Source organism: Mus caroli, unplaced genomic scaffold (genome assembly GCF_978045245.1).
Source record: "Mus caroli unplaced genomic scaffold, Mus_caroli_1 scaffold_19, whole genome shotgun sequence".
NCBI classification, from domain to species: Eukaryota; Metazoa; Chordata; class Mammalia; order Rodentia; family Muridae; genus Mus; species Mus caroli.
In genome coordinates, this window is record NW_028227274.1 from 20,710,816 (window position 1) to 20,730,375 (window position 19,560).

At 39.3% G+C, this 19,560-nt stretch overlaps 1 protein-coding gene across 9 annotated transcripts in view; it reads left to right on the forward strand.

Annotated features, from left to right (window-relative positions):
* Positions 1-858: 858 nt before the first annotated feature.
* The window catches only part of Dtna (dystrobrevin alpha), a 255,229-nt gene continuing 236,527 nt past the window's right edge, over positions 859-19,560 (forward strand). For all 9 annotated transcript variants that reach the window (XM_085833641.1, XM_029471847.2, XM_085833644.1 and 6 more), the window contains exon 1: positions 859-1,067. The gene's annotated coding sequence lies outside the window, so the exon portion shown is untranslated. The remainder of the gene's footprint in view (positions 1,068-19,560) is intronic.

Here is a 19,560-nt window from a genome sequence, read left to right on the forward strand (position 1 = left end):
CACACACAGAAACACACTTTGTTTCCCAGCGTGTGCTAAAGTGTTATAAGACAACCCTGAAAAAAGAAAGCTTCCTGGGAAAAGCAAGTGTTTCTTCCCTGTTCTTCCCTTGCAGCTTGGAGTATAAAACAAAAGCCAAATGAAGTCAGTTCTATAACATTATTTTCTTTCTCAGGAAGTCCACCCATTGGCCTGTTGTCCTTAGCACACTGTGAAGTGGCATTTGTGGCTCTTTTCATTTTCTAATGAGTCCCCAAACAAAGTTTATACCATGTTCGATAATAGTTCTGCTATCTTGCTCTTTCTCTGTAGCCCTAGTTATTCTGGGTAAAATGATTATCAGGTAGAAAAAAAAAAAATAAGAGAGAACTTCAACCAAAATATCTTTAATATTTGAACATAGTCTTTGGAGTTTCCTTAAACTGAAATAAAATCCAGGAAAGTTCCTTGTTTGTGCTGTATTTCCCCGGGGAAGCCATTTGCCAAGCTCTGGCTGCCTGGCTCTCTGCCTCCAGGAATGCCAATCAGAGGACATTCTTTTTTCAGGCAGCCAAGTTTGGAAGTCAGTTGGTTTCTGTCCGTGAGGTGGGGGTGGGGTGATGGCAGGGGAAGCCAGCGAGTCCTCAGCTGATCTTCAGCTTGCAAAGGTTTCTGTAATAGCCTTCAATGAACGCAGTTCCTTTTACACACGAGGATACAGGTAAAGGACAGCTGAGTAAACCAGCTTTAGAAGAAATGGGCGGAAGCTCCCTGGGAGGGAGGGGCCGAGGGAGACCTTTGAAAGCCTGCCATTGGTGAGTTTACCAAAGGCATCTGCCAGTGGGACTTCGGTGGAATGTGAAACCAAATCGTTTTCAAGTTAAAGATAGACACAGTGGACGCCAGAAACTGGAAGCCGGGTTTTTAAACTCCTGTCTCTCCCTAGAATTTCAGAATTGGTTATGATCTCAGGGGTAATTAGCCATTTGGCTAAATCTGTTCTCCCATGAACGTGCTAGCAATCACTGTGTGCTCTAGATGAACTGGAACTAAAAAGGTTGAAGAGGGGATGCTGTACCTGGTCCAGGGTAAGTGAGAACACCGGTACTTGGAGGTGCATCTCTGGGAAGGTGGATGTTGACTTTGGCTTTGTAGTTGGTATGAATGAAAGATCGATCGGGGAGATTTCCTTGTGTCTGGATGAAGCTGCTTTCTTTCTGGAAGTAGGTGGCCTTGGGCATTCTGAGTGGCAGAAAGAAACCCAGTACCTGTGTGAGGCTGTTTTCAAGTTTGCATTTCAGAGTTGTAACTTGAATGAAGCTTGTAGGCTTGTTCTTTGCCGTTAACCCTCAAGCACCTAAGGCTTATGGAGTTAGAAATTATGGGGGAGAAGACTCTGTAAAATGGAGCACAGCTTCCCTGGGATGGCACTGTGTTCAAAGGTAGATGATGAAGATAAGATGTTTTAAAGAAGAGAGGGGGGGGGAGAGGGAGAGGGAGAAGGAGAGGGAGAGAGCTCTTTTCTTGTGGTACTCTAAGACCATTGGAACGCACCCCATCTTTGAAGAGGTGGCAGAAAAAACGCAGGCAGCCTCTATCAGAGAAGACAATGTATTAATAGCAGTTGTTTGGGGGCATTACCTCATTAATTCTGAGCAATACCTTTCCAAAAGAGCTGATATCTGCTAAGTGAATGGGGGCGTTCTGATTATAAAGAACTCCAGAGAAGAGGAGGAAGGAAAAGTCATTAAATTTACAATCACCACGCTGTGTTTTGGCTATTTAAATGCTCCATCACAAGGAGAAGGGCAAACTTCAGTTCCTCATGTTTTGCCCATGTATAGGTTTTGTTTCTTGTTTGGTCAAGCGACCTTTCCCTCTCCTCTTAGCGACAGCTTTTCCAAACTCACACAGCATTCCTTCTGAATAAATATTGTCCATAATAGTCACAGAGTGCATGGCGAGAATTGGCTATTCTCCTTTATATGGGGAAAATAAGCAGGCTGACGCTCCCCTGACAGAATGTGGGGCTGAAGAGTGGTTCCCTGTAACTAGCCTGGGTTTGCTCTGCCAAATAGACCAGACTGAAATAGATGCAAGCAGTGAGTGGTTTAATATGGCTTCTATCACACAACTTTGATAATAAAAACTGATGTAGTATGTCACTTAGTCACTCTTCTAAGCCAAAAAGGTAGGCATTGTAAGAACAGAGTTGAACTTAGGACTGCTGAGCAGCATAGCAAGGACAAACAAAATGTAAAATTAGCAGAGTCCAGAAGTGGTCAGCACAGCCTGGTGTACCAGTTACCCCCTTAGCTTCCCCCTCCTTCAAGGTTTCTAAGAAATGATGAGGCTCAGTACCCAAGCCCTGCCTGTGAGGAAGAACCTGTCAAGAGTGTTTTAATGTTGTCCTGTGTGGATTGGAAACTTATGTATTTTGTTAGAAATATTTATCCTTAGAAGAGTTATTAGGCAGTTTGTTGAAATTGTAGTTAGTGTTTAGTGATCCTTAGAAGTAACTCATTAAATTGCACAAATTGCAAGTTATTCTCAATTCCCTATAAACAGACAGTAACTTAGCAAATTTTTCCTAGTCATTTCAAGAGACTGGTAATAGTGTATGGGTGGCTGTGTCCTGAACAGCTGACTTTAAGAATGAGGCTGGCATAAATTTGTGAGTGTATGGAGCACAATGCAGTTCACGCAGAGATATACACACACGCCTGTCATTTATACACCTGGTTCGGGTACACCACTATTTACTTCTTGCTATATTGAGATTTGGCTCTTTTGGTTTTCACTATGTTAAAAGAAAAAGTTCAGAGTACAAATTTCTAACATGTAAGAATTTTAAACAACATGTCCAATACTAATGGGGGGATTAAATATGTGCCCCCCACTGTTGGATCATTGTTAGAGTTTCTAGTTCCATAATGTGGCAGAAAACTTGGATTGTCTTCCTTTAGACATGGTGAAGGTTGTAGCCTTTTGGTATGTATCTACTGATTATACCTCACGTGTTATTGGATATGTCTCTGTTATTTCCCATCACATGTTCACTCGCAGTGTCATAATAATACGTCATAACTACGCTTTATGTTGAAAATGTATCTTGAAAAATCACTCATTGAACCTGGTGGCACCAACCTATAGTTCCAGCATTTGGTAGTCAAAGTTAGCAAGCTCACTGCAAGTTCGGGTAGCTTGGGCTACTTATATTTCAAAATGACTAAAGGAATGGGTGGTAGAAATCACTTGTAGGGGTAGACAGAGACCTAGTTAGGGTGATGCTTTCCTGCAGAGAAGGTGGCAGGTAGCAGACTAGAAATACCTTCAGCAAAGTGCAGGGGCCTTGAGCTCTCTCTGTGTCAGGAGCCTGCATGTAGGCCTAATGAGCATAGGCTCATTCATGTTCACTCTGTCTTAGTAGAAGACCTGGTCTTTCCAGATCCCAGCATATACTTGGCCAAAGACTTTGACATATTAATGAAGTCAGTCAGGCCACCAGAGGAAACTGTGTTCGTCAGTCATTTGCCTGAATAGTCATATTCCAAGGGGCAAAACTTTGAGCTTTAAAGTTTAACTTATCTCTTGTCTTTCTAATTTGTAAAACTTTTATTTATTACTTTTATTGTGTATATTCGTGAAGGATGGGGTGTGCACATCGCAGCACCCGTGTGGAGGTCAGAGATCAGGTTTTGTGGAGTCCATCTCTATGTGGGTTGCAGGAATCAAACTCAGGTTGCCAGGGTCACATGGCAAGTGATTTTATCCGTTGCGCCATCTCACCGGTGCCCTGATTTCTAAGTTTTCATTTGCCAAGCTCTCGGGTTGTGATTAACTCTGCCCCTCTTTGAATTTCTTATACTTTTACTTACTTGAGTAGAGCTCTGCGTTTAAGTATCTCCGTCATGACTACTACAAGAGACGACTGTTCACTCTACTGAACTAATAGCTACCATTCCTTAGAACACATCTTCTTCCTCCACAGTCTGCACAGCCTGCTATTGCCACTGATTATTTGGGGCAATTTTTCTGATTTATCTGTCCTTTATGTTCTAGTTGTGTTAGGATTGGTTTAAGATGTCTTGGCGAAAATCTATATGCTCACTGATTGGAGGGCCCATGTCCTGCTCTCTGATTGGAGGGCCCATGCCCTCCAGCTTCTTATTCTCTGCCTACAATATAGAGCAACCCTTTTGTTTGTCCTTCACAGGCCACTGTCCTTGATAATCTCTTTAGTCTCTAATCCACCCACTCCAGTCACTTCAGCTGTTCAGAAAACTTGACTCTTCCGGCTTTCTCCATGCCTGTATTTAGTATTACCACATCTTTTTAGACTATTGTAAGTTAATCTCCTCCGCCCTCTGCTTCCTCTGTGCTTGCTCTGCTTTGGGTCTCCATTGCCTTATTGGTTGCTGTTTTATTCTTACAGTTATTCTTCTGCCTCTAGTCCCCTCCCACACCATCACCACCCAATGGTCATGTCTCGTGCTGGACAAATACACCTGTGTTCTAAGAACCACAGTCACTAGTGATTAGAGAACTCAAGAGGCCTTCAAAATAAGACTATGGCATCTCTAACACAGCCTACAAGGCCTGTCACAGAGTGTCAGTCTTTGTCACCTGTCCACTCCTTAGCTGGTCATCACCAACACTTGAGTCAAGCATTACTCCAGCCTCCAGGATCTGTCATATACCAGGCAGTGTGTGAGAGTGCAGAGGCATCTTTCCTTTCCCAGAGTGCTTGTTGCTCTTCAACTTTCGCCTCATGGGTCACTCACCATGTCTTCCTACCTTCAGAGTTCACCTGAAGTTCCCAACATCTCTAATAGCACTACAGGTTTAAGGAATGAATAATCAACTGTTTCCACGGCTGTCATTTTTGGATGGTCCCTTTTTTCTTTATTTACTTATATTTATCCTATATGTTTTGACCTAGCATAGTTATCAATAATGATGCTAAATGCCAAGTAGAGTCAGGAAATGTTTGCTTGTTTGGTGGGGACCATTCTTCTGGAAAAGTGGGATTAATGTTCATTTTATTTCCAAGTAAGGCCAACTGATAACAGGGAACACATTAGCGGTAAAATGGATGAGTCAGCTGCACATTATCAGAGAGGTTTTTAGTCAAAGGACAGTCACAGCATGTGGAAACTAGGAGGTTCCCTGAATCATGCCCAGGCTGTGTGGATGGCTCAGTAAGATGCTTACCTTATAACCAAGAGGGTTACATTAGTTTATTTCCATAACCCAGAGATTAAAAAGTCATGTGTTGAAACAAGAACATGGAATCCCAGTTCTAGAAAGGCAGAGACAACCAAATCCTTGAGGTTTGATGGCAAGCCAGATTAGTCTATGTGGAAAGTCCCAGACCAGTGAAAGCCCCAGTCACACACACACAAAAATGAAGCAGATGGTACCTATTGAATGATGCCCAAGGTTTTTGGCTTCTACATGCACGTGAACACAAATGAACACATATGCACACACGTACACACAAACGTCACCAGGAACACTCAATAGCACATCAGAAGACAGACCATTGAGAAACTAAATTAGAATGAATCATCTTATGCGCTGTCAGAACACCAACCCTGAGAAAACACTGGATTCTCAGTCGACAGTGGTGCTTTCATTTTTTTCCCTTAAATTTTATGGCCTTGAAGCACAGCATTGATGTGATATCACTATCAGCATATGCTAAGAACGAAAGGCTCTTTGGCTACTGATAAATTGAATGTAATCCGTGGGGACCAAAAGAAGCTGATATTTGGTAAAGCTGTTTAATCAAGTTTGACTCTTTGGACTATTTGTAAGTTTTTCATACATTTATTATGTGTCCTTGATATGCCAAATCTTGAGTTTAAGGAAATGAAGACATCTGCCTTATGTTATGTTCACATAGTTCTCTCCCTCCTCCACGAAGAGAAGAGCTTTAATATAGATGAGACCAAAGTTAATCTTTAAACAAATACCTGACTCTAATAAAATGTTTAAATCTACTATGTGAATCTGAAAATTCCTACAAGAACATATGAAGATGTATTCTTTTCTATTTAATTTATGGGACAAATGAAGACTACCTGTTTGACAGTAATCAGATGTTAGCTTCCAGCTAGTGGGGAGAGGGGGGAAACTCCTGCTTTCTCCTATCTGTTCTAGGCTATGGGATAATTTACTTACGCCTTCCTCTGGACAATGGCCTTGGATGTAATACCTCTATAAATATTCTTTCATTTCTCTTTTCCTCTTGAGTTGATCTCACCCTGTTTAATAAAACTCTTTTTTTTTCTTTCTCAGCATTTGCCTCACAATAAGTCAATTATTAGGGTAGCTTGGTATTATTTGGACTTTTAAAAAAATGTACACTTCTTGACATGATGGTTCACACTTGAAATCACAGAATTTTGGAGACTGAGGCAGGATAATAATGAGTTCAGGGCTAGTTGGAACCATATAATGAATCCCAAACTAGCCTGAACTAAATAATAAGACCATGCCTAGAAAGACTTTTATTAGTCATTAATATCAAAAGACCTGAAAATGCTCAATTTTCACATACCATTTATTACCAGATATCAGTTTGTTTGCATAAATAAAGCTGGACTTTGCAGTTTTGCAAAATAAATATGTTGTCACCCAGAGTTATGAAAAATTGAATATCTCTATAGTTTTTCAAATAACAATAGATTTCTTTGTATTACTTCCCCTTTATAATTCCATTTACATTTTTCTGTTCATACCTATGTGACTCTGCAGGTCACATATCTGTGAGCACTGACAGAAACAGATTCACCCAAACAGGTGTAGAAGGAATTTTTGAATGAAGCTGATCTTCTAATATGAAAGTAGTTTTAAATCTCAGACTGCCGTTACTATACATTTATAGAAACAAACTCACTGAAAAGTTGTCATCTGCTAAAACCTCAAGTAATGTAACTATCCCTTTACAGAGCTCTGACTGAAAAAGCTCTCACCAGCTCAGAGCACTTACTGCTCCTGCATAGGCTGTGGGTTCAGTTCCCAGCACCTGCATAGCATGCCCTTTCTGGCTTCTGTGAACATTGTACACTTGTGTAAGTAAATCCAATATTGCACACTATTTTGTAGGTAAGACACATATGTAGTTTTCTTATTATATATGTTTAAATTACAGCATAGACAAATGTACTAGGTGTGGCTTCCTGAGAAGGCAAGCCCCAATCTCAGTGAGATATAGGAAACTAGAATTTCCTCTCATGTGAGCCACTAAGTCGTTATATGTTGACTGAAGGCTTTCTCTACACTTCAATCCTCATCTCTTCCTTGGCCAAAATATACCATATAGTCACACCTAGCTTTGTTTGTTTGTTTGTTTGTTTGTTTGTTTGTTTGTTGAGACAGAATTTCTCTGTGTAGCCCTGGCTGTCCTGGAACTCACTCTGTAGACCAGGCTGGCCTTGAACTCAGAAATCCACCTGCCTCTGCCTCTCAAGTGCTGGGATTAAAGGCATGCACTACCACTGTCTGGCCACACCTAGCTATCTTAGCAGGGTAGGAAACGCAATCCTACCAACATGTCTGCAAAGAGGAAGGTCTGAAATATCTATAGAGAGCTCCATCCAGTAATTTTCCAAACTCGCACATGATTAAGCATCCCCAAGCCTCCAGAGCCTAGTCATAAAGTATTACACACCTGTGCATACACTGGGGAATGCTGCTGCACTGCTCTACACTGGGGAATATGTGAGCATGCGATGGGATGATGTAATGCTGACATCTTTTGTCCTGGTCACATCTTCTGACTCTCATTCCTTAGATCTTTGGCTCTCAAGTCCTTGCCACTTTTGCAATGCTCCCATCTTATACAATGCTAAGAGTTTGGTCATTTTCCTGCCAATCATTGGGTACTCCTGGCCATAAATAATTTGGGGAATTCAGAGAAACTTCTAATAGGGAACTCCTACAGAATGTGAAGAGCAGCTATGAAATGTTCATTTTCCCATATTTACAAACTGCTCATGCATATTGAGAACTGGATGAAAAATAATTGAATGCAAGTTTAATCCACACCCCTACCTTTGCTAGTAAGTGAAGTAAGAGGACTAGTCTTCAAAACAGGAACAGTAATAAACAATACTTTAGAAAAGCATAGTCTTAAATAACACCCATATCGATCAAACCCTGTACGTGCCTATCTGTGAATGCTGAGATAAAATCTGGGATAAGATCTAATAGTAATGAGACATTTGAAGGATTACACATTTTAAGGCACTTTGCTGGGGTCCCTGGAACTGTAATTTAAGTCAGCAAATTTAACATGTGTTCTTGGTAGCAACAATTCTAGGAAATGCTTTGAGGGATGTTTCAGATTCTGAATCAAGCAAATTGCTATACATTTTATCTCCCTCTTAGAGATCCTGGCCTATACTAACCGTAAGGCTTCAGGAATATTCTACATGCACAGGCTCACATCACTTTAAGTCTACTGTTTTCTAAGATAGAGTTTGAGTGGGCAAAGAAAGAGACACACAGAAAGAATGTTCCACATCATCAAACATAGCTTAGTAAATTCTATTTCAATTATACCTGTTATGTTGTATTAAGAACACATAAAACTCTAGGGATAGTGCCTAGAATCCATATCCAGGAATTCATAACTTCCTAGAAGTCTAGCTACAGAGGATTCAGTGCCTCTGGCCTCTGTGACACTGAATCCACACAGTTACACACACACACACACACACACACACACACAGAGACGTACACACACATATGTGAACACGCATGTACAAATGCACACACACCTGCACACATATACATGCATACATGCATGCACAAATGCACACACACATGCATGCACACACATATACATAAGTTAAAAGTAAAATAAGTATATTTTAAAACAATTTATAACATAATATTCTAGCTCGTGTAATACTTTGAAAACATAAAGCTAAGGGTTTTCAAAGAACTTTTATAAATGTCTTCACTATTTGCTAATTTATTTTCATTCTCTTGGTAAAAAGCATTATTTTTAAATTACACACCACTCGGTAATATTTATTGCTATTGGGATATATTATTTGGGATACATCAAAAATAAGAATATCACTCAGAACTTTATAACCCATCTTTGAAAGAAAGTCTTACATTGTTAATCCTTTTTTGCAATGTGGCCTTGCATTATTAACCTATTAAGTTAGTGTTTATTTCTGGGTTAAGACCTTCTGAAGAGGAAAGCCTCCCTCAATTTCAACATCTATTTCTTGATTGTTTTCTCTTCGCATGCTTCAAAATCAAAATATTAAAGCTTTGAAAAAAAACTGTTGACTTTAATAAAATTATTTTCTAAAGTTATCACCTGAGAGAATTTTCCTATGAAAGAAGACTAACAAATGACTAAAACAATTACCCACTTTCCTTAATAGAATGTGTGTTATGTTGAAGTGCAATGACTGTGTAAACTAGGACTTACTCCATTCATTGGATGCTTTCAAAAAGTAACTCTATCCAAAGAGTGTCCCAGATATGTGAGTGATGTGTAGATATCAAGGTAGGCAGCTGTGACAGTGCAGGGCTGTTCTTTGTCACGTGTCCAGTCTGATAGGATTACTCTGGTTGTCTTTAAAATCCCTCTTCCGTGTTAACTAGGAGATAAGTATATTTTAAAATAATTTGGAAGTGTATTTTCATTTTACCTTATAGAAAGAGAAGTAATTTGGCCAAAGTTATGGGAAGCATAATTTTACATGTATTTGTGTATCTATGTTCATGCATGTACAGGTAAACATTTGTATACAAGTGCTTGTGCATGGGATTCACATGTGTGTGAGTGCAGGTGTGTGTGTCCATGTAGAGGGCAAAGGACAGTGTCCTCTCCTAAGTACTCTCCCATTATTCATTTATTTATTCATTCATTTGTCTATCCATCTGCTTGTCTGTCTGTCTGTTTGTCTGTCTATTTATTTATTTACTTACTTACTTAGAAGCAAGTTCTCTTACAAGACTAGAAATCAACTAATAGGCTACACTGGCTGATGGGTGTGTGAGCTCCCAGAGGTCATCTACCTCCTGCCTCCCAAGTACTGTGATAACAAGCATGCTACCTGCCAACTTTTTCTGGGGCTTGTGGGAAATTCAACTCAAGTCCTCATGCTTGTACACCAGCAGTTTTTCTACCTTCTTCTGGTAGAAGAAATTCTTATCACAATACTTTTCTGTGATTACATTTTGTTTATATTTTACCTTGGGGTTATGATAAAATTTAGAAAGCACCATGATGTCTGCAACATCTCCAAATGATCACTGAAGTGGGATCTGCAGGTTTCTTTTGAGCTCTGTGGGTTCATCCTAATCTGTTTTAAGAAATGCTTCAAAGAAGCAGACAACTGCATTCTTCCAATGCATTCAGTTATGAAGCCTGTTATAATCCACATTTCGAAACTGCCTAGCACCTAAAACATTTAGAAGGCTGGAAAATATCCTGCATAACCATTTGCCGAGCATGGGGCCATAAACCTCAGTTGCTTAGATTTACAGTATTACAGTCTCTCCTTTAAATGACAGGGGGGAAGTGTTTAGTGTAATGAGGCAAAGAGTCCTAGTGTGAAAGTTACATTATATTTTTCATTGCATAGGGGTAAATTATTGCTTCAGTTTCTATATGATGCCCTAGTGGCCTCAAAGACACAATACCGCTTGCAGAAAAGCCTGCTTTTGTCTTAGGCAATAACTTATTCTATTAGAGTATGCTTTCTGAGAATTACCCATAGCATTTCTCACTGTAGGCAGAATTTCATGAAGGTCATTTACATGTAACCACTGAACTTCACTGGTGTTTGATTTTTTTAAACTTAAGAAGTTTATCTGGAGCCTGACATATTGCCACAACAGGAAAAACCAAAGAAATTTTATATCTATAGCATTTGGAAAACAAGAAGAAATTGTGGATAAGAAATTAGATCACAAGCATAGAGGGTTTTTTGGCATTTCTATGCTTTTGCAAACTTTTGAGAATATGTAAGCTAGGCCTCTGACATGGCTCAGTGGCTGAAGGCATTTACTGCCAAGCTTGTTTGACATTAAATTCTAGGACCCACATGATAGAAGGAGAGGACCACCTCTTGCAGGCTATCCTCTGACCACTACATGTGTACTGAGACATGCACACTCACACAGAAATACACACAACCAAATTAAATAATATAATAAAATATTTTGAAGTAAGCATGAATCTTTGCAAGTGTTCCTTGGAGACTTAGTAATAATAATCCGATACTGTTCTGTATTTGCTGTGAGCATTTTCATACTATTTTCAACACTAAATATATAGATGTAAATGTCAAAGGGTGCAAAGATATAAATAAGTTTTATTTCCTAATGAGGTAAGATAAGAGTTAATACAAAAAATTTCTCTTTAAATGCCCTCACCAATTGGTGTTACAGCACTTGGGGACATTGCACCAGGCTTTCTGCCAAACCATTACTGGTAATCTAACGAAAAGGGACGAAGAAAATTCAGATGCTGCTGCCTGCCTTAGTTAGATATGCATTTGCCAAAACATTTCCTGCACAGGCCATCAAAGCTGCTCATGTACGTGTAGACACACACACACGCACGCACACACACACACACACACACACACGCAAATGCTTTTACAAGTCTAAGAATATACACATTAACTACATCTCTGCTCAAAGCAAACAGCAGTAGCAGACACAGCTGGCCTTGCCAGGATTGTTTCTATATTTTGTGTGGGTTTGGTATATAGCAATGCCTGCAGCAGAAAGAATTAAATTATTCATAGATGAACAAGATTTATCATCTCCCTTGTGTGGGTAAATTCCGGTGATAGCTCAAAATCACTCATTCATAAATGAGTGACTTGGACCACTATTGTGTATGGTTTATTTAAATTATTTAAATGTAAACCTGTTTTCTACGTAATGCACATAAGTATAGTGATGTGAGAAAGTAAGAAAGCATGCATAAAAGGGGAATTTTGAAATTCTGAAGTTCTGTTTTGAGATAAAACATTGCAGAGGTGTAGACATTTGCAACTAAGTTTGAGCCACTGGGGGTGGCTACACCCTTTTTTCTAATTGTTTAGAAATCTACAAGAGGTAGCTGCACTTTGGTATAACATCTTCATGTCATAGTTATAAAAGGTGATCTGCCAACTCATAGACACACATTTTCAAAATAAAGTCACATGTAGTTCTCTGTGTTCCGTTTCTATCTCCCAACAACACAAGAACATTGGAAGCATGCCAACAGTACATGATTGATCATCTGTCTGTCAGAATAGGGCCTTACTAAACCTTGGCATTAGATTGTGTGTCAATCTTAATCCATGTTATGCTTTAGAGGAGGGCATTGTCTAACAAAATGACCTGGGCACATGGAGCCAAAGACTATAGAAAGTGGGATGAGGCTTAGAGTCCCCAGAGAAGATGTCCTGAAGAAAGCAGCGATGCTGTTGGGTCATAATACATGAATAAGCATTCCCTGGAAAAGGAAAGATGGCAAGATGGTTCAGGATGAAAGTTCTCATGTGACAAAGATGAGAAGTTTCATCGTATACAGAGCCACCGATGGTTTGATGCTCCTAGAGGAAGAAATGTGAGGCTGAAGTGAATAGCAATGAATTTGAAAAGATAAACACATAGTTAACCATAGATAGCCTTTTACACTATCCCCAAATGTTTTCTCTCTAGTCCTTACAGGACAGAGTACTTCTAAAGTCCAAATCCTTCCCTGAAAATAATCAATGCAAGAAAGAACAGTGAAAATTGGCTCATGGGGATCTGGAGCCAGATCTCAAAATGTCCCTGTGCATAAAAGTCCTTTGGACACCTGTGTCCTTCCACTTTACTTCATTAAGGCATCCTCGGTTCATCTGCCTAATAAGAGTGCTGTTCTCCAGATTTCAGAGAAGACACACATCTTAACCAGTGCCTCCTCTTTCCCAGCATTGTTTCCATTCTGACAATTCACACTGATTGCTATTCCCTGGGATTGAAAAACAAGACTCTGTAGCAAAGGTAATTTAAAATAAATGTTATACAAAACAAAATTACATGAATCTATTGCTCTGAACAATGGTTTTAAAAAAGTCAAGAGTGGAACAAAGGAGAGGGGAAGGTGCTGCAATGATTTGCTCATAAATTAAATTTAAATTAACGCATCAATGAGGTCTAGGTAGATGGGAAATAAGATTGCCCACTAAAGAAAGCTGCCATCATTTTTATAATTTTGATTATATATAGAAATCTGTTTGCTATAGCTGAATATTCTCTAGCCTATGTTCAAGTGTATATTCTATAAAAATAGGCCACGTCATGATTTTCTCATAATTTAAGCCTTTCACTAGCTAAGAATACTTACCAAGAGAGATGAGTGAAAATTTTATTACTATATCCAGCTCCTTTAACACAAAGATATTCGGGAAGGAAGTCCTTTCTCTCATGACCTTGGCATTTGGTGGCAATATTTGACAATGTTCCATGTTTTTCCTAGACGTTTTTGTACTCTCTTTCTCTATATTGTACCCAGCATTAGTAGTTCAGAACACACACCAAAAAGTGTAGAGATCAATCAAAAGAAAAGCAAAACAAGAAACATAGTTCTGAAAATCAAGGAGAGGGCTTTCTTCCAGATGGCTCTGTTAGGGGTAAAATTCAAGGGAGAAGATAGTAGTCACACTGGAGCTGAAGTGACAATGATGTCAGATCTTTCTGATTTGAATTTTAAGTTCCAGTAACATCAATAAAGGGAATCCCAAAAGTCCTACCCTTCTGATAAATGTACTATCGATTTTAAATCCTTTTGGAAAGGACAGTGTTGTGGCATTCACATTTAACACCCCTAAGTTACTCTCCTGGCATTTCTCTGGAGACGTGTGCATGCATGTTCCCAAGCCTACAAAATGATAGGCAGCCAGAGCTATGCGTTCTTCTTATTATCAAAATCAGGAGTGAGCTTTGTAAGTATCTCTGTCTACTACTAATTGCCTAGCAGGCAAAAGGGTTTACCAAAGCAGTTCTGAAAATAAAATACATCCTTTAGTGCTCAAAGGCAGACTCTGATCAATTCTGTTCAGTCAGTTTATCACCCTGGAGCACCAGTGAGTGTGCATTTCTACTTAAGTGTTCTGGTATCTTTTCTCACAAAGGTACTTCTTAGATCCTTTTTTTGGATTCTGGGTGGTGTAATTATGAGAGCTTCCAAAAATGTTCTTCCTGAGTTAAGTGTAACCTGTTGTGATGCCAGCAAAAAAAGACCCAGAGCTGCTTTTAATGATGAAACAGTTTTCCATCTCTTTCTGCATTGTAGTGATCCATCACATATGTTTGTGAGAATTAATCACAAATTCCTCTATTTTTCCATCACTGGATCAGTTTGGCTGCCCTTTCATCTACCATTTAAGCACTTTAACTCTTCTTCAGTCAGGGGCTATCAACCCTGCTAGCAGAGGTCAACAAAATTAACCTTGACCTTGCTGTGGAGCGTGATACCCTCTACATGTTCTGTCATAGTGTGTCTCATGCCTAGCACATGTCCACCCAGCCCTTCTCTGCCTCCTCCAGTCTAGGTGCAATGTCATGAGAGGCATTGTTTACTTGGAGCCCTAGAACATTTTAGTTTTTATTTATTAATTATTCTCAGCTCTTTGTTAACCCTTCCTGATCATATAAAATTTCACTTCCTATTTTCAAACTGGGATAATCATTAAAATTGGAAGACAATATATACTTGTATATAATGTTCTTTGGGTGACACAATGCTTTGATTATTGTTCCAGTTGGGATAGGTATATTTTTTTTTCTTTTTGAGAAAATAAGAAATGACTCAGGAGCTGGGAATATACCTCGGTTGGCAGAATGTTTCGCTAACATTCACAAAGCCCTGAGTGTGAGTCCATGCACCACATAGGCAGGACGCAGTGACATATCCCTGTAACTTCCCTACTCAGGAAATGACATAGGAAAATGAGAAGTTCAAAATCAACCTTGGCTCCATACCAAGTTTTATGCAAACCTGCGATACAGGACCCCCTATTTGAGGGGGAAGATAAAGGAATGGCTGTAGACACACAGCGCTAACTCTTACTTTTTTCTTTCAAAGTAGAAGCTATACTATGTAGCTTATAGGAGTTAGTACTTGGAAGAGACTCACCTCTCAAGATTAACTTGTAAGCTTTCCTGTGAGGAAACTATAAAATACATCAAGTTCCACTGTCCTTTTAACTCCCTCATTTGTAATTATTCATGACTCAAGGAGATAAACTCAAGGCCAAATTGTTATTAATCTAAACATTGATGCCTCATATAATTGTTGCCTTGTAATTATTCCATTTTTTCTAAATGGAAGTATAAAGATTAGGTCACCTGAGGTGGATACAACAGAACTCTTTCTAAGATCTTTCATTGATATCTAAGTTCTCAGAAATAATATATCAAGACATAGCTGGAGACATTGTCACTTTCATGATGACCATATGGAACATTGTTTTAAGTTGTGATGGCTGGGGTCTCACACAATTGGCATAGGCAGTTGGTTTTGAAGTGTGCTAACTAGGTCCAAGAAAATGGAAATGGTGGGACTTCATGAATAATTCCATATGCACACACCCATGAACACAAAAAAACACATAAACATATATAGCTCTCCCACACAAATATTTTAGAAATAAAAGAGGAAATGAAATAATTAAGAAAATATAATAAATACTCTTGGTAAAATACAAGATAGCCTAAATGTGATGAAGTGGTTACATACTCTTGTAGATCAATTATGTTTTGATGAACTGTGATGTAGGCTGAATATTGTTACCTTCTTATTCTCATCTGTTGTATTGTGATACCAACAGATGAAAATCTCCAGGTGTCAAGATGAGGTGAGCTCTATTAAGCAATTGTTGAGTTCAGCGTAGTGCCCATGGCGCAATGATGGCCTCATAAAGAACTGATGCTTTAAGGAAAAGCTGATGTCATCATACAATAACAGCACACTCAAAATTATGCAGTTCTTCACACTCTGTAGACATAGTATTAGAAGAAATTAAAATGAAATACTCATTGCAGTGATCTATGAGTCAGGAGACACTGATATTATCTTCTTCTTCCTACCTACCTACCTGAAACATGAAAATTCTCTACAGAGAACATAGAAAATACAAATTCTCTAAGATAAATCTAAAGTTTCCTCTCTTGGACCTTAATCATTCTAGGAGTTGGCTTACAAACCTTCACCTTAAAAAGGTGAACACTTCAAAACTATAGCATCTTATATTCTACCCTCAAATCCTTTCATTCACTGGTTCATTTGACTGTCATGAAAACTGGGCATGTAGTGTAATACAATTCTGTTCTCCAAAGTTTCAAACCTCTATGCTTAGGTATTGAGCCTTGCAAATCCTGATCCCTGGAAGTTCATTTCTTTCTTCTGAATCTATATTATTTTTTAAGGAAGAAGATTCTCAGAATGATTGCAGACTCTTGAAAGTCACAATGGTGTGTAACTTCAGAGGAAAGTAGTACTTACAGACTTGACATATGTATTCTGCAGTGACTTGACGTATATACTCTGCAGTGTGTCAGTACTACAGAAATGACAAGCACCAAAGAGATCGCTGTGCCTAGACCTTGATTAATTTTTCTTGCCCATTGTTTCTTATTGTTAAAATTCTGCAGTGTTTACGTTGAACAACACACAGATTATACTCAGATGTTTCCCCAATCCTCAGTTTACCTGTAAATGTTTTCTGACCAGTTTATCTTCTCCTTGTCTTAAAATTACCAAATATTGTATGCAAAGATATGATTGAAGAAAAAGTACCCATGAAAATAAATCATGCATGGGAGAGTTTTTTATGCCTAAGAAATTATGGTCAGCCTTTATAATACTCATTGTTTTTAAAAACAAATGTATACATAATATAGTTTATTCATCTGCATTCCTCAATCTAATTTGTAATATAATTTTTGTTCAACTATTTATTTATTTATTTTACATCCATTTCAGAGCTCCCTCCTATAATTTTCTAATATCTTGCTGGATCAATCCCATCTTTGGCCAAGTCCAAAAATATTAGAGTGGAGAACAAGCTTACACGACATTATAAAATAATCAAATCTGTTAATTCCATAGAAGGAGAGCAACTTTGTCCATAACAAAAGGAACAAAGAGTCCACTCGATCTATTTGGTTACATCTTGGGTTCATTGGAAAATTCATGCCAAGCATTCATTGGTCCAAAAAATAATGACTAGTCAGACTTGGCTTTGTTATTTTGTAGAGTTCACATCATTGCAAAATGTTTGTTGAGAGCATTCTGGAGTGAAGTCTAGGGAAGCATTTTCAATTAGCAGTGACTTTTAACCATCATTTTACTGAAACACAATGTCCAATAATTCTCTACTCCTCAGATAGGGAACAGTGATGGTAGGGCTGTAGCTCAGTCACAGTCCTGTGACTCATGGATAGTACACGTCTCATATCTGAACCATTTGTAACTGTTGCTTTCATTCATGGTACTTTGGAAGGCTTAGGCCAAACCTTCCATTATTAGGAAGCAGGATTGAGAGGCATTTTCAGTGGTCTTTTTCACTACTTATGAGAAATTCAGAAGAATGTTATATTGAAGCAGAAGGAAATATTTAGGGGCAATCTTTTTTAATTAATTTATTTATCTATTTATTTACACTCCATATTTTATTCCACACCACCCCTGTCCACCCTCTGACTGTTCCACATCCCATACCTCCTCCACACCCCCTGTCTCCACCTGGATGTGCCCACTCCCCACCCCACCTGACCTCTAAACTTCCTGAGGCCTGCAGTCTCTTGAGGGTTAGGTGCATCATCTCTGAATGAACACAGACCTGGCAGTCCTCTGCTATATGTGTGTTGGGGCCTCATATCAGCTGGTATATGCTGCCTGTTTGGTGGTCCAGTGTTTGAGAGATCTCGTGGGTCCAGATTAATTGAGACTGCTGGTCCTCCTACAGGGTCACCCTTCTCATCTTCTTTCAGGCTTTCCCTAATTCAACAACAGAGGTCACCTGCGTCTGTCCATTGGCTGGGTGCAATCCAACTCTTTCAGATGCTTGTTGGTCTTCCAGAGTGTGGTCATGCTCGGTCCCTTTTTGTGAGCACTCCATAATCTCAGTAATAGTGTCAGGCCTTGGGACTGCCCCTTGAGCAAGATCCCACTTTGGGCCTGTCACTGGATCAGGCTTCTCTCCATTTCCATCCCTGTAATTCTTTTAGACCGGAACAATTATGGGTCAGAGTTGTGACTGTGGAATGGCCCCACTCCCTCATTTGATGCCCTGTCTTCCTGCTGGAGGTGGGCTCTATAAGTTCCCTCTCCCTACTGTTAGGCATTTCATCTAAGGTCCCTCCCTTTGAGTCCTGAGAGTCTCTAACCAAGTCTCTGGTGCATTCTGGAGGGTCCCTCCAACCTCCTACCTCCCGAGATTTCCTGTTTCTGCTGTCCCCCAGGACTTCAGTCCTTTTCCCTCACCCAGTACTAGATCAGGTTCCCCTCTACCCCCAACTCCTCCCATCCATTCACTTTCCCTCCCAGGTCAGGTCCCTCCTTCTCTCCCCCCTTGTGATTGCTTTATTCTCCCTCCCAAGTGGGACAGGGGCATCCTCACTTGGGCACTTCAGCTTGTTAACTTTCTTGAGTTCTGTGGACTGTATCTTGGGTATTCTGTAACTTTTTTTTGGCTAATATCCACTTATTAGTGAGTACATACCATGCATGTCCTTTTGGGTCTGAGTTACCTCACTCAGGATGATATTTTCTAGTTTCATCCATTTGTCTGCAAAACTCAGGATGTCCTCATTCTTAATAGCTGAGTAGTATTCTATTGTGTAAGTGAACCACATTTTCTGTATCCATTCTTCTGTCATGGGACATCCGGGTTCTTTCCAGCTTCTGGCTATCGCAAATAAGGTCACTATGAACACAGTGGAACATGTGTAGGGGCAATCTTCATCCAGCATTTAAAACTTTTATAAAAGTATCGGGCAAATGAATTACTTTTCATAGTGAGGAAAGTCATGGCATTCGATTGCTTTTTCACTCATTCATCATGTACTTTGGCCAAAAACCACAGAACAATTGTTGTATACTATCTGAATATTCTTCCCTTAGGAAGTTTACAGAGCATGGGTAAAAAAATACACAGAGAAAGATTATCATAGCTTCATGTATCAGGCACAACAGAACTCCACAGTGGAATGCAGAAGATTCATAAAGAAAAATGAACAGAAAGGCTTTTGTTTTATTAAGGCCACAAGTTTAATAAGCTTGTGTATAAGCAGTTAATGTCATAAGAGATGTGCCATCACAACACACATGTACCCATAGGTGAAAGTTAACAGAGGAAGAACACCAATGAACAGGAAAAGAGAATGGCATTATCAAGTAATAATGGAAACAATTACCACAGACAAGAAGAGAATCAAGTGGGAACTGTATTAGAGAAGCCACAGTCAGACCCATTTAGGAAAGAAGGACCCATGCATAGCTTTAAAAGGAGCTGATGGGAAGGTGTCTGCTGGACTCTTGGCAGACTCATC